The 16,856-nt window shown below is 38.9% G+C and overlaps 1 protein-coding gene across 3 annotated transcripts in view; it reads right to left on the bottom strand.

The window, feature by feature from the left end:
* The window catches only part of OSBPL8 (oxysterol binding protein like 8), a 189,643-nt gene extending 178,201 nt beyond the window's left edge, over positions 1 to 11,442 (bottom strand). For all 3 annotated transcript variants that reach the window (XM_019952713.3, XM_019952714.3, XM_073788387.1), the window contains exon 1: positions 11,061 to 11,442. The gene's annotated coding sequence lies outside the window, so the exon portion shown is untranslated. The remainder of the gene's footprint in view (positions 1 to 11,060) is intronic.
* Between the last annotated feature and the right edge of the window lie 5,414 nt (positions 11,443 to 16,856).

Raw genomic sequence — 16,856 nt, 5'->3', positions numbered from 1 at the left:
AATATGTTAAGCAATCAACCTCTTAAAATGAGTCACTGTTTTCACAGAGGAATTTTTCCTCAGTAATGACAGAGTATTGTTTTTTTAAATTCCTACACTCTAATCATAAATTCCTGGGAAAATAAAGACATAAAAACCATAATTTCCCAAGTAATCAAACCTTTGAAAAACAGTCACAGTACTATCCATATGATGCTGAAGGTTCTATTCTAAAATTTCAGGAAAAGTGAGAAAAAGTACCAAAACTATAAACCTAAGAGAAGCAATAAAGGATACCGTAATGAGGCAGACAAAAAGGATAGTAATTATGACAGGTATCTAAAAGGAAAAATGCTTAGAATACATGAAAAAGGTAAAGCAAAAGACATATAACCATGATCTAATCAAACCTGTGGATTGTAAAACTAAGAGTTCCACAGAATAGGAGAAAGTTCACAAAATAATCAGTAAATAGACATCAATGTTAGGGAATATTTACACCTTTGACTTCCCCTACAGTGGGCAAATAAAGAAACTACACAAGAGCCAGTTTCTTTTCTAAGCTACTTTAAATTTCAAATAAGCATGTACTATGTAGGTTCCACAGTATCTTACATAATCAGGCCAAATCTAGGGGTTTAAGCCTTCCAAATCACAGCCCTTCTGACAGGATCTCAACTTCTAAGTAGTCAGCATTTAAAAAATCTGGATTACATAAATTTCTGATTGCAAGAGAATTATAACTCCAATCATAAAAGACACACTTCCCAGCAGTCAAAACCATAGCTGTAGAAGAAAGAGCTACAAAGTCTAATGAGAGAAGGCCTGAACAAGATTAACAGAGAAATGCAGCAATATCATGGAAGAGAGGGAAGTAAACAGACAAATTTAAATTTATTTGCCCAGGATAAATTATAATCAATCAATTTTCCTAAAGATTCAGGAAGGGAGACTGGGAAATAAAAAAGAGAATAAGGTATAAAAAATTTAGAACAGTGCTGGGAAATTTTTTTGAGTATAAAATGAGAGGAGGAGATGAAAATTACAGCCTTCATGAACCAGCTAGGCGATCTAAGCTCAACATTTAAAGTACCAAAGATAACTAGGTAGAAGAGACAGAAAAATTATAGGGAAAAAGATCAATAACTAAGGAACCAAAGCAGATATCACAATTAAGGCAGAGAAGTAAATGAAAAAGAATAACACCTCACCTGCCTGGACACAGTTGAGAAACAGAAAATAAGTAATGAATAATCAAAATGCGACAAGAGTCATGGGCTTACAGTTGACATGCCATTCTCTGGAGAAAAGTCACTATTTTACGCACAATCCTAAATGGTCTCATTCAGTTTCCAAGGAACAAACTAGAAATGGCAAGAGAATCATAATGACATGTACAAGTTGGGGCAGATGACAACAGAAGAGGAAACAGAAAAACTAAGAAGCAAATAAGAATTCAAAAGCATACAAATTTTAGGACCGACTGGCATAAAGATACAAAATACCTATACAAATCAATAGTGAAGTAATATCACTGTATTTCAACACAGTATCATGATCACAATTTTTATGATCATTGCATTAACAAAAAAAAATAGGAAAGATCTCCAATAAAAGATGATGGACTGAATACAAATTTTCCCTCCAGTTACTTCAGATCTCCCATTGAAACAAAAAAAATTCATACAGAAAAAAAATAAAACCATAAGAGCAAAGAAATTAAAAGTGGGGATGGGGTAACATAGGGGTGGGGGAATGGGAGGTACAAACTACTGGGTGTAAGATAGGCTCAAGGATGTACTGTACAACACGGGGAATACAGCCAATATTTTGTAATAACTGTAAATGGAAAGTAACCTTTATATAATAAATTAAAAATTAAAATTTTTAATTATAATAAAATAAAAAATTAAAATTATAATAAAATAAAAAATTAAATTAAAAATAAGACACACACAAAAAGTGGGGACAGAGTAGAGAGAGAAGTCCATAAATTTCTGAAAGATGAAAGTAGATGTGAAATTGATTGATATCACAAGCAGAGAGAGCCACAGCCTTATCATACCCTTTAAGAGTGATGCAAAAGGTTGGGAACCAATACATCTGACAGAACCCCCAGAGAAGCATGATTGCAAAGGGTTCAGCAAAGGGTGGGAATAATAGTGGGGCTAAAAATAGGAGAATTATATATTACCTGACTGACTTTATAAGGGACTACATTTTCCATCCCCCATCTCCAAGCAGCACCTAAACAACTGACATTTACTCCCTGGCAAAAGCACAGTCAGCTTTTCTCTAAAGAAAGTGAATAACTGTCTAGGGGATGCTGGCACAGAGTAATAAACCCTTTTTATCTGGCATTTAGAGGGCCCACAGCCTGGAAGCTGGCTCCCCTCCCTCTTACCCTAAAATGCTTGTCAATATATAGGCCCCACCCTATACTGTTCTGCCCTAAAGTGCTGTGCCCAGAATTCCGACTCAAAAAAAAAAAAAAAAAACACCTAATAGGGAAAACAGTCCAAGGAACAGGGTGAGAGGGGAACACCCAGACCAGGAAGCTGGTCCTTCTTTCTGAAACATGAAGAGACAACCAATCCAGGCATATAAGGAAAACTAAGTACGGGAAAAAAAAAGATTACAAACATAAAAGCTGGCCAGACGGGAAAAGGAAATAATTGAGGAAACACAAAATACCTTTTAAAAATCTACTTTGCACTTTCTGAGACTAAAGAGAGTACTACAACATAAAACAAGAAAAGAATGGCAGAAAAAGAGAACAAGAAAATTCAGGGATTACCCTCCCCTCAACAAATCAGCCAAAAAACTAGGGAAAAAAAATCCCCTGAACACAGAGCAAAGAGAATCACAAAATATGAAAGTAAAAATGAGATGAGGACCAGTCCAAGACAGAAAACATCTGCCTACTGAAGAACAAACAAGCAAACAAGAAAATGAAGGGAAGAAAATATCAAAGACAGGAGAGAATTTCTTAGAGCTGAAGAATCTGATTCAAATAATAAAGGCAACTGAGTGCCTAAAACAAATATAAACAAAACAAAACAACATGTACAGCTCATTATGAGTTTGCAGCAGAAAGATAAAACAGAGATGATCCTAAAAGTTTTCAGACAGAATAAAGAACAAATCACCTTAAAAGGGTAGTGAATTAGATGACACCTGATTTCGAATCAGCATCCCTGGCACTGAAAGACAACTAAGCAATGCTTTCAGAGTCCCAAAGGAAAATTATTTGCAGCCTACAATACTGTGCCCAAACTATCAGTCAAATATGAGAACAGAATGAAAATATTTTTATCCATAGAATAATTCAGAAAACTTGCCTCTCAAACACACTTTTTTTGGAAGTTGTACTCCAAAAAAAAGATCAAATAAATTTAGTAAAAAAGGAAGATCTATAATAGAATGGACCCAATTCAAGAGGACAGTGAAAAGAAGTTCCAGAAAGAGACCTAAAAGGCAACTAGTCCAAATTGAAGCAGAATTACAATTACGCCAGATAAATAGGGGACACAATACAACAGGTAGTATGATAAAGAGTTGGTAGAGACTATGATAAAGGCAAACAATACCAGAAAAGGGGGCAATTAGAAACACCAAGAAAATAGGAAGTCATGTCCATTGTTTTTAATTCAATGGCTAGATTTTGAGCAACTGATAAAATAAAATAAAATACACTGGACCTTGATGGTATCAAGGTATTTTTCTTCAAGTGGCCCAAGGGCTGCTTAATAGGATCTGTAGCAAAGAAATCATAATCTGAGCATACTACCTGGCCTAGGATTAAATGATATTTACATAGTCATAGTATCGAAACCATATCTTGGGTTTTGTCATTTAGTGATGGACATATGGATGTGACAGCTGGGGTTGGGGGGGGGGGATGGGGGAAATGTGTTTATCTAGGCAAGAAGAAGTATAGCTACCAGTCTAGAAAGAAAAGGAAAGAAGAAAGAAAAAGCAGAAAATGCAGACAATGTCTAAACTGATAAATTAGCAGAAGTGTAGATCGACATTCAATAGAAACTAGTATGTTTTATAAAAGCAGCATAGCTTCCTTTGCTGCACATTCATAAACCAACCTCCCCCATGAACTCCACCCATCTCCTAAGGGGAGAAAACGTCCATTAATTAAAGGTAAGTTTCTTTCAGTTTAAAATAATTTCTTTCAGGTTAACTCTGTTTTTAAGGCAGCAGTTCTCTGCTGGGGGTGATTTGCCCCCCAAGGGACATTTGGCAATGTCTAGAGACATATTTGGTTGTACTTTAGTGGAGGTGCTACTGGCATCTAACAGGTAGAGGACAGGGATGCTGCTCTACAGTCTACAATACATGGGACAGCCCTCACCACAACAAAGAGTTATCCAGGCCAAAATGTCAATAAAGCCAAGTTGGAGAAACCCTGCTTTACCGGAACTCTTCAGACTTTTACAGAAAAACGTTTATAGTTTCTGTTCCTTACTCTTATCATGGTATCTGGATGTAGAGGGAAGCTTTCATGGGCACAGGGAATGTTATGGATGGTCTGAACGTGGACCCATGTGCCCTCTGGGTCCTCACGGGCCTCTGAGGTTTGATAAGAGTCGTAATGGCATATACTGATGAGGATGCTGCAGCAGCATCCAGTGACCTCCTAACCTGGCCCCTCAGCTCCTGTTGCTATGGATATTCTTAGGGCCTCAACTACCTCTTCTAAGCAGCCCATGCTTGGGTTAAGGCCATACTAGCTGCTTAACAAATAAACATCAGTGACTTCACACAACTAAAATGTCTCCTTAAAATTATACACTCCGTTGTGAGTGCTCCTGTTTGGTGCACAGCTTTCTTTCACATGGTAATCTGAGGGACTAGAGATCTTCCCAATCTTATTATCACACCTGAAGAGGCCCAGCCTCTGCATCTGGCCCTTGGATTGGAAAAGAGAAGGTGGAGAAACACAGCTGCTTTTCTCCCACCTCAGTTCAGAAGGGACAGTGCATCACTTCCATTCACACTCCCCTGGTGAAAAGTCGTCTTCTGGTCCCACCTAGATGCAGGGAAGGAGGATGGGGATAGAGGAGAGAATGACTGAGAAACGTGTTCCTGTCTGGGCAGCCACCTCCCAGTGTTAACTGAACTAAGGCAAGAGAGAGAACAAATTCTGGTGGGCATTGAGCTGAATCTGCCACAGCCGCCCTCTCCACAATGTCTATAACATGGTCTTCCCCTCACAACAGTACCCTCATGACAGGCTTGCTAGCTCTCACTCTGTTAACTTCAATTTCCTTCACTAGGATTATGTGAGAACTTCCAGATCTCTTTCATACCACATAAGAACAGGAAAATCACAGGGTGCATCTCTGGGCCTTGCTTTGCCTAAACACACCATATTCTTCTCCTGAAGCCATCTCATGTCAGCATAGGGCCAGTATAGTGCAATAAGCTAGTTAAGTGGCTGTGCAGGTTCTGAACGTAAGCAGCCTGGCTCCAGAGCCTGTGCTAGTCTGCCTCCCTAGATTTCTAAAATAATAGGTAGTTAAGAGAGTCCTTCCCTGATCATCAGTGAATATTTATAAAGCATCCACATCTTGCGAAAGAGCCTAGGGAACTATTACAAACTCCCCACTCTGATACACAGCACTGTTTTTCTTTACCTCTGGATCGCTGATCTTAAATGTTATTATAGTCAAAACAACAGGCAAAATTATACAGTAAGCAAAACTTGTCTTCAGAAGTCCCTCACCCTACTCTCTACTTGAACAATGTACCTGTGCCTTCATGTCCAAGGAATCCCACCTCATTATTCTTACCCAATAATAGTGTTACTTAGACTGAACTGCTGTCTCCCCAAATCTACCATACTCTGACCCCATTAAAAAGTACTTACACAGGACTTCCCTGGTGGTCCAGTGGTTAAGAATCTGCCTTCCAATGCAGGGGACGCAGGTTTGATCCCTGGTTGGGGAGCTAAAATCCCACATTTCGGGGCAACTAAGCCCCTGCGCCGCAACTACTGAGCCGGTGCACTCTGGAAACTGCGTGCCACAACTAGAGAGAAGCCCGTGCGCCGCAACTAAGACCCGACGCAGCCAAATTAAATTAACTAAAATTTTTTTTAATTTTGGAAAAAAAAAAGTACTTAAACAGACTGTAATTTTCACAGGGGCCTGAGCCTTCTTTGTAAGAAGCTATGTAATCTGATAAACTACTACTGCTAATAGTGGCATCGGGCAGCCAAAAAACAAGTTACTTTAATGGTGGACATTTCAAAAGGATAGCTTTTAATTACACAGATTAGTGTCCCTCAAATATCACTCATAAAAATCATCCATACCAATTCTGCGCATCAGTTTTACTCTTTAAAAAAAAAGCATGAATTTTAAAAATTGTAACAAGTCACCTTAAAATACTGTATCTACTGTACTATATGTCCTTATAGTTCCAGTTTAGTCTGGAATTTCCTAGTGAGAAAATGGCAACTGAATGAACAATAAAGAATTATTTGCTTTACTCCAAGTAAAACATAGGATGTCAGTCAAAACACATGAAATGAAAAAAACTGAGGCCATCTTATTACAAACTGTATTTTCATCAAATCATAAAGTCAAGATAGACTGAGAAAGATCATAAAGGTCAAGACCTGTCACAAGGGGCAACTGCAAATAAACTATACAAGGCATTATAATGTGACAGTCAAAAGGACAGGTTCTGATGTCAAAGGTCAGGTTAAACCTCAAATTCAAATCCTTTTGATAAGCTCCACCACCTGCTGCTTAGCCTCCCTGTGACTCAGGTTTAGCTCAAATCCTGGCTCTGCGGCCTACTACTTAATCTCTCAGTGCTTGAGGTTTAAAAAAGGACAAGAAAATAGTCTGATCTGGGGGGGGGTCACTGTCAAGTATATATGTCAAGTACCTGATACATAGTTAGCAGTCAACACGTATAAGCTATTATTATTATTATGACCAACCACTCCTACTAGGACACCTTCAGGAACTATCAATCTCCCTCTGAATCTATCATGTTTTTAACAACCCTGAATCAAACAGTTTCTCCTTTTTATCTGAAAAGAGTCTTGAAGCTCAAAAAACATTTCCTCTTTTTTTTTCAGGCCTTTGTGAATATGGAAGGTGGTGGGTAACTAGCTTATCGTTTGAAGATTCAAGCCTCTTTTTTAGTCTTTTTATAGTACAATTCCCTCCCAAATGTTACACAAAGGACAGCCTGCTCCATGGATTTAAACACTGCAAAGAGTTCACAAAGTATAATGAAATTTTGAGATTCATAAAAGGACAAACAGCTACTGGAGCAAAAAGCTTAGATAGGTTGATGCAAAAGTCTATTAGCCTGCTCACAAAATATTGAATTCTAACGTAAAGCACAGCGGATAGAGATTCCTCATGGTTTACAGTCACTCAGACCACTAAAAACATATAAAGGATATTTTTGGTAACTTTTTCCTTAATAGTAGGAAAATGCTCTGTTTTTTCCACAACAATGAATACACAGATTGCATGATAGGCAAGGGCAATTTCTTCAAAAGCAAATTCTGTAGAGAACAAAGCCTAAAGGCTCAGATTTTTCAGTAACACATATCCCTTAAAGCTTTACATATTCGAGGTATCTACCATTCCTCGCGGTTTATAACATGAAGAAGTAACACAATTAAGCCTCATTTATATCAGAAAGCATTATGCCTGACTGAAAGAAAACTAAGCATCTAGAATTTTGATACTGATAAATTTAAAGGTTAACACCATAGATCAATGCAAAGGTCAAGTAGATTTAGAGTTCGTGATAAATTCACCAAAATATTTTTAAAGATCTAAAGACAAAAAAAGTTTTTAAATAATTTGATGTTTGATTTCTCCTATGTGTTAATATTGAAATATGCACTTTCATATACATTATGTAATCTCATTCCCCCAACAACCTTGTGGGATAAGGATTATCCTCCTCCTTTTACAAATGAGAAAACTAAGGCCCAGTGATTTGCCTAAGGACACCTGCTTGTATAAAATGCAACCAGAAATCCAATTCAAATTTTCTAACCCCCAGATCAATGCTCTTGCTTTCACTGTACCATTGTCTCTTCCAAAACTCAACTACTCTAAATTTTAGCTCTTATAAAGTGTGCCAATCTTTTTATCTGGGAGAGGTAACAGTTATGAGGGAAGAAGAAAAATTCTTCAGAATGTTACCAAAAAAGACTCACTGTGTTTAATCTGACATGACTACCCAGTCCAATTTAAATGCTTTGGTTCATGCTGTCTACCCCTCTTAGAACACCTGCTTATCATCAGATATACAGCTTTCAGAAGACTTAAATGAAGAATCACCTCCTCCAAGAAAGTTCCCCAGATTAAATGACCTGCTTCCCTCCTGCCAAGCCAACATCATTTCTTTGTCACCTCACTGCTTGTATCTAATTTGAACTACATTATCACATACTCCTCTTTGTTCTCCAGTTGTACATCTGGAACTACATTTTTTTATTCGATGACTATTAAGCATTTGGAAAGTCAATGGTCCTTGCTATCATGGAGAGCTTACACTGTTTCCAATTTTAATAAAAGTAAGAATAACATAGGGTAGAAGAATTTGATGTTTCAGAACAAGAACTCCTTTCCTACAAGGTCTCTGAAGAAAGCTCTCCTTGCAAACTTGATAACATTTTTCAGGGAGGAAAAATCCCTTCTATCATGTGTTCTGGATGAGACCTTCAACTTCATGCCTTTGAGAGGATATATGAGAGGGTGGGGACCAAGGTGGAAGGAAGATCTAAAATCTTTCAGGGATTTCCTGAAAGAAAATATTGACATGAAATCTTCACACATTAGTCCAGATATCTCTCCCTGTGTCCTAACCACAAGGAAACTATACTTCAATCTCCTTGCACGCAGGCACCTTCATTAATGAAGTATGTACAGACTTTTTAATTCAAGTTGTATTTATGTATTATTTGTAGGTCATATTCATAAGAATAAGATAGCACCTATGTCTTCTACTTTTAAATCCCCCAATGCTCCAAAATCATCGCTATAAATGTGTTCAGCTTTCGGTAACATAGATATTAAAATATAAAACTTCAAGTATTATTAGGATAAGGATTTTCCAAAATAATATTAGAAAACTACATCTAAGTATCAATTCTTTATTTTGTCATTCATGCTTCAATTCAAGTAACATGCTCTTGAAGGATTATTTGTAAACCAAGTTTAAATGTACTAAGAGCTCTCACTAGTTAAATTATGCAATTAGTCCTTTAAAAAGAAAGACCTTTTTATAATGCAAATTTTGTTAATTTTACCACTTTTTTCTTAAATCAAAACTAAAACATAATTTCATTATAAACAGTACATGTACTTACTCCAAAGTATATTTTAAGGCTTTTCAATTCAAAAGAAACCTAAAAACTAGGTATTGCCAAATTTATAGGTGCCATAAATGTTTTGTAAGAAACATATTTGATTGCCTCTAAAATGTAATAATATTCTAACTGAAATAATTGTAGCAGCACCTTTTCATAGATCACAGCTACAACAAATATTATGATTCAATGAAAGAGAAATAAACCATGACCATTTTTAATTAAACAGGCACTTCTAAGCACCTGTGTACAATGTATTGTAGCTCAAATGGTTCAGATGGAATTTGACCACAACAACTTAAGCTCCATAATTAAAGACCTAAAAGGTAGTTCTTATGTTTCATCTATTCCCTTTCCCATTACTTTAAACAGGCATATGGTAGTCATTCTATACATAATTACTATCAATAAAGGGGTAACAAATATTTGAAATTCTCTGTACTTTTAATAGAGGACAAATTGCATGCCTTTACTCTTCCTTCCCCAACCTGTTTCATAAAACTAGCATGATCTTAATAATTTCACTGCAAAACAGGTTCTATCTAGCAAGCACAGAAATTGATCCTAGTCTCTCAGCATGATCAAGTTTAGATGACACTTGATGGGACGGAAGGAGGAAACCTAACAAGCATTCCACCCATGTTCCTCCACAATCCTTGGAATCCTAAGGGAGGGACTAAAAAAAACTAAAAAACACCTTTTAAATGACTATTTGAAAAGACCTAAAGTGGCACTAATTTGAGGTTAACTTTCAGGGGAAGTTAATTAAAAACGAATAACCCTACCATACACAGTGCATTCTAATACTACTTAGAAGTCATTTACGTCTTCCAGCATCAGAAAGGCAAAAACTTCATTAAATTATTTAAAGTAAACATGCATATATCATCAGTTGGGTAAATTTCCCCATCTGTTTAAGTAGGAGCCCAAGTTACCTATTATTTCAGGCAGCATTTAGATAAAATGAAATTAAGTATGTTCCCCACCCGCACATGTCTCTCATAAAGAAGGGTGTTAAATGACTTTTGTGAATGGAAAATCTGCATATACTGTTGCTTCGCCTCGGCCGGTCTTGAGCGGATGCCTCAATGAACCAAACGCACGCTCTTTGTCAAGCTCCTTGGAACCTGATTCCATTCTTGAGAAGGCACTCAAAAACATTACATTTAAAAGTACAGCAAAGGCTTCGCCTTCCTCCTACGCTACAAGAAGGCCACAGGAACTGAGGTTTAGAGGAACACCAACCACCACGGCCCTCGGCTCTGCAAGGGCGGGTGAGGTCTGCGATGCGCGGCACAGCCTCCTCTGGGGCTGTCACAGGAAAACGGGAGCCTCGCCTTTACGGCACCAAGTGACAAAGCGCCAGCTCTCCAGGGCGCCGGGGCTTCCGGCGAGACCCTGCCGTCCGCCCAGTCAAACTTCGGGAGGAGGCACACACTCAGGGCCAACAAAAATCTCGTACCAGCCCCTGCCCCTGCCGCGGCTTTGGAAGGTTTGCAGACGCACTTACCGTGGGCCCCAAAACACTCCATCCCCGCCAGCCTTTGGAATTTCCCACTCCAAAAGGGGACAAAGGAGCCAAAGAAAAACTCCCCGGCGCGGGGGCCCGGAGTGCCCGCCCGCCCCAGCTCAGAACGTGGGAGTCAAGGGGTGCAGTCGCCCGTAGGGGTGCGAACCCGCCGCCCCCCAACTCGGGGACCGGCTCGACACTCACCGGTGTGGAGCCCCCGGAGAGGCGGGGCGCAGGCGGCCGGTTCCTCTGGGGCCCGGCACGCGTCCAATCGAACCCCAACTTCTCTCGGCCGCTGTCGCCGGCGGCAGCTGGGGCGCGAGCTCAGACCAAGAGCGCTGCCTGGCCGCCACGGAGGCACTGCCCGTTCGGCCCGCTAGGAGGGCGGGAACTCCGGCCCTGCGGTCTACCAGCCAGGGCGGGCCCCCACTTCCCCTCCGTCTGCGGGCTACCGGCGGCGGCTACCGCCCCGGCGAAAGCAAACGCTGCAGCCGCTCGGGCTGCCGCTACCACCACCGCCCGGCCGGGAACGCGTCGCGGCCTAATGCTGTCATCGGCCGAGCCGCCACCTCTTTGGGCATCCAGAGCCTCCGAGATCCTTCACATTCGAGGCCCCGCCCCCGGTCCCGCCCCCTACTAGCGGGCTCCGGTCGCACCCCCTTCCCGTCACGTGACGACGCGCGGAGGCGGCTTTGGAGAACCCTCCTCTGCCTGGCCGGAGACAGCCGGGCTGGAGCAACCGTCAACACCTGGTTCAGGCAGAGTCTGAACGCCGCCGAACCGCCTCTGCACCCCCTGGGGCGGTCTCGGGAGGCGAACCTACCGCCGCCCGCCCCGCGCCTGTTGAGGCGAGGTCTTCGGGACCGGTCGTGCAGGGCCCTGCCTCATCTAAGGAGGCTGCACCGGAGAGCTCCTGGGTAGGGCGCAGGGGCCCCCGCCTCCCCAGCCTGGGGCTTGACTAGAGTTTTAGTCAAACAAAGAAAAGCAGAAGGCATCGTGGTGTCTGGCTTGGAAAGCAGTAACTACTTGTTCCTATTTCTAGTAGCACGTTAATTGTGACATTTAGTGTACTGGTTTCTTCATGAGAGCTTTTTATTTTTGAGGAGAGGATGGTGCATTTCCTTCACGCTGGGATGCAAATAGCCTAGAAATTTTAATTTGGTTCCTGGTCCTGTTCAGGATCCTTTGTGCCAGTTTCACAGTCATTAAGTTTTACTATGTGTTAGGTTGGTGGCAGTTTAAACAGCTACACGGGAATTTGACAGTTCGTTCCATTTTAAAAAATAAAGCCTAATTCTTGATTTTTTTTTTCAGGTACCTTAACTTTGGACATAACTTTTTGCCTTCCTTTTTAACGGTAGTCCAAGGAACGCTCCCCCCAACCCTGTTATTGAGAGGAAGAGTAAAATGGGAGTGACTAAAAGACAGTAACAATACAAAAATAAGGTAGGTAGAAAAGCAGAAAGATCATAATCAAATTCTGCTAACAATGAAGGCACATGAAAAAGCTTTATATAATAACCAAACTCAGTTTGTAACTCATTTTTCCTTCTAACCCAGAACTAAGTTTTTTTCTTAAGTGACTGTCATCTCCTCATTACATTTTCTTAAGACGGCAGGAGGTATTCTGATCAACTGGATACTTTGAGATGAATTAAGCAATAGAGTTCGGCCTATATAATCCTATGAACTAAGCTATTTCATAGAAACTCAAGAAATCATGGACTTTAAGTCTTACCATTATTTCATGTTACCCAAGAAAGAAAAGAAATACTGCCAATTAAACTATGCCATGCCACCGATTTTTTAAAGACACATCTTGAACTCAGAGATGTTAAAATATGAAAAACAATGAGTCTTAGAATCTATGAGATATTGTAATGAACTGGTGTTCCAGTGAGGAAAAGATTCTATAGGCTCTGTTCTGAAGTTTGAGAGATTGTACTTGTAGTTCAAATACATATGAAGGAGGTTTAGTATTCTGTGAATGACACAATTTCAGCAAAGCTAGTAATTTTGGATTTTGTCAGCAGATTGAAGCCTGCCTTCTATTTTCTAGGACAGGGGTTTTCAAACTGGCTCAAAAGTCAATTTTTTTTTTTAGTGAAATAGGCTAGACTGGAATCAAAAATGGAAGATCAGAGTGCACATATAATAAGGGGAAGAATTCTTTGTGAAACTTCTGTTTCAGTTATGGGGGAGGGTGCATATGTCCTGTGTTGTGATTTAAACTGTATTTCTTATTGTGAGTTGCGATCAAATAGATTTCAAAAAGAATGTTCCTAGAGCATAGATAACATGCAAAATATACCATCTGGGCTCCGTTTGTCTGGTGCTTTTCCTTTACTTTGGGAACTAAGACTAAAGATTAGAAGTAGATGAATTGCCTTGCCTAATCCTATAATGCCTCAACCCCACTTTCTTATACTGTCTGACGAAAACAAATGGTCATTTATTGAAATGGAAAGCACTGTACTGGAATCAAGGAGGCCTAGGTTATAGATGTAACTAACTAGATATGTGGCTAGATAAATTACTCTCTGTATTTCAAGTTCTAATAAAAGTAGGAAGTTGACTACATGCTCTTTAAGGAATGATGCTCAATCTTTATTTCCAGGGGATAATGTTCACATTTGAAACAAGTAGCCATGGTGTACACAGGATTATGCAAATTCTTTTCAAACTAGCTATAACTCCTTTCAGACACACACACCCACACCCACACACACAAAATCAGAATGCAAGTAAGTGAAAGTGAAGATATTATAGGAAGACAAGTGTAAGTATATTGCAGAATCAGACTTGGGTGCCCTCGCTGGCACATAGTAAAGCCACTCATTAACACCAAGTTGTGGTGAAGGAAAGTACAGAGTTTACTGCAAGATGCCCAATATGGGACCAAGCAAAGAGAAGGAGGAGCTCATGCTGAAAAGACCCAAGTATATCTTTCACAATGGCTTTCAGGGAAGGGTTTTTAAAGGCAAGGTGAGGGAGAGGGTCTCAGGGTGCCTGATCAGCTTGTGGACATCCTTCTGACTGGTTGGTGGTGAGGTAACAGGGTGGTTATTTTGGGAGTCAACACATCATCCTTTTGCTTCCAACCAGTCTGGGGTCTGTGTGCTGGTGGTCAGCAGTTAACTTCTTCCGCCTGGTACACGCTTTAGTTTCTGCAAAACAACTCAAGGATATGGCTCAGGATATTATCTATAGCCCTTGAGGAGGAACTAAAGGCCTTGACTTTGTTTTATGGCTAAACAATTATTATTTTGTTGTGCTTGACTGTTTTCCTTTGTTTCTGCATTTTCTCACTTCTCAGATTAAATTTGCTCTTTGGAACTTGGGGAAGGCCTAGGAGGCAAAAGCTTTTCTATAAACAAGAGTGGAGGAGGGGACTCGGGGATCTGTCCCTGGGAAGGCCCCACAGGGCTCTGCTGGGTTTCAAGTATATCTTTAATAATATTCTGTATTTTAACTGTCGCTAGTAATAGTTACTTGTCATGAATAACTAATGATTTTAACATACCTCACAATTGATTGCAGCAAAATGGCATATCAATACACTACAGTTGAAAAATATATGCTTTTCAGATCCTTTCAAATCTGGTATTCTATGATTCCAGGAAATAATCATTCAGTCTAGCATTTTCAATGTAATCACAACATAAGCAGAAATTGTAATATGTGATCTTGCACTGTAACTGAAAAATATTCAATAACTTCCATTTGTTATGTGAAGAGAGGCCCTGCAAGTTTGCTACTCTTAAATGATTTTAAGAATAGCATATTAAACTAAAACTTTTTATTATAACTATCCAATTTAAACTCCACTGAAAATTCATCTCTTTACCTGGTGTTTAATTAATTATACATTTCTAAGATTGAAAAGTTCTTTTTTCCAAATCAGTTTAAGCACTGACAGGCATGATAATCTTTCCCACAGAAAACTCTGACCTAGAATGTAAGAAATTTGGCTTAAGGGTTTTTTGTTTTTTTTCCTTTAGCCTTCCGTTTAGACACTTACATTGCCAAAGATTGCTGATGAGGATTTTAGGTTAAAATCCTCATTTGTTCTAAGAAGACTGGATTGAGAGCAACCTCAAACATAAATAAGGTATTTAAAATAATTTTAAAGACTATGGTAGATTGTTTTATTATTCTTGGTCATAACGACTTGCTCTAGCCAATTGTTTGTGAGCAGACGTGACACATGCTAACATCTTTAAGTTTTAGTGCAACATTCAGGGCAATCTGTTAGTCTTGTGCTGCCTACCATGAGAAAAGCATGTTCCAAATAGGGTCTCAGAATAAGAAAATATGTGGAGCAGACCTGAAACTGACCTTTACCCTGGAGCAGTACTGCAGCAACTGACCTGCAGCTACTAACACGAAACAAGAGTAAAACATAAATATTTATTGTTTTAAGTCACAGAGATTTTTGAAATTGTTATATAGTATAACCTGGCAGATCACCTAAAGTGAATATGAGCCAGCAGATTAGTGGTTCAAAGGCTAAATGCACTATAGAACAGTATTCAAACTTCTATTTAATAAAACAAAATAATACACATCTACAAAACAGTCAACCACATATTTGATAAACATTCAACTAAAATTTATATTAAAAAGAAACTCTTTATAAAATCTACAGATTTGCTTGCAAAATATTTGCATATTGATTTTAAGCATTTTTGTTTACTATTATTTATCTTAACCAAATATCCCTCCAGGAAAATTTGGATAATAAACTTTAAAGAAGAATATAGGCTTTGTTTCTGGCAATATCATGGAATAGGTACCTCAGTCAGTGATCACACTGAAAACAAATAAATACCTGGAAAAATATTTTTTAACCTTATTAAATATATTGATTAACTGGCAATAAAGTAAGAAATTATTAGGTCAAGAAAATTAAATGAAGACAGAAACCTAGAGAGTTGAGCAGATCCTAAAGCCAGCCTTTACCCCATGGGCATTTGCCAAACCCAGTTAACATGACGTTTTCGTGGTCTTATAAGAGACAAAACCCATGACCTGCCCTACACAGAGTGGGGCGTGGGGGGAGAAAGCTTTGGTTCCAAGGATTATTCATTCAGAATAAAGATGTTAGAAATAAACTTGCCCCTTGCTAGCATACACACCCATCCCCAAGTCTACAAAGAAAATTTACTATCTTAAATGTTAGCACCTATGATCAAGGGAAAAGCAAAATCATATCTCAGAATTTGGACTCAATGCAGCTGTCACACAAAAACGTAACTTGAATTCATACTATCTGGGTGATCCCAAACCACCTTAAGCTGATAAGTTAATTAAGAATAATTTTGAATTGTGCTCTCAGGCAGCTGGCAGAAGCAAATGCCAATCCTCTCTGAAGGAATGCACCTTCATCTTAAGCCTTAAAGAATGGTTATAAATAAAATTCTGAGGAAAATTAGCAGCTCACATTTTAAAGAATAACAAGCACAGAAGAAAAACACCATTAGTGAGAAACAGTAGAAATATAAGACAGCAGAAACAGATTAAAAAGGGCTACAGATACTGAAATTACCAGCCACAGACTATAAAAAATATAAAATAAGAATAAAGGAATAAAAAACAAGCTTGAAAATATATACAGAAAACAAGAATGACTAAAGATACTTGAAAAAATTGAACTTAATGAATTTAAAAAAATAAATTATTAAAATTTAAAATTCAGTGGGCAAGTTTAATAGTCTATTTGACACAGCAGAAATACTATCTAGTGAACTGGGAGATAAAGATGAAAAAATTATCCCAAATGCAACAGAAAAAGAAAAATAAATGAAAAATATAAAAGAGACTCTAAGTGACATGGAAGACATTGTGAGAAGATCTAAAATAATTCTAATTATAGCTCCAGAAGAATAGGAAAGAGAAAATGGGCCAGAGGCAATATTTGACAAAATAGTGGATGAGAACTTTACAGAACTTATGAAAGACTCCAATCCACAGACTTAGGAAGTCTCTCAAATCCCAAGC

Source organism: Tursiops truncatus, chromosome 11 (assembly GCF_011762595.2).
Source record: "Tursiops truncatus isolate mTurTru1 chromosome 11, mTurTru1.mat.Y, whole genome shotgun sequence".
NCBI classification, from domain to species: domain Eukaryota; kingdom Metazoa; phylum Chordata; class Mammalia; order Artiodactyla; family Delphinidae; genus Tursiops; species Tursiops truncatus.
Note: the sequence above shows the minus strand (reverse complement) of the source record. Positions and strands in the feature narration are given on the sequence as shown.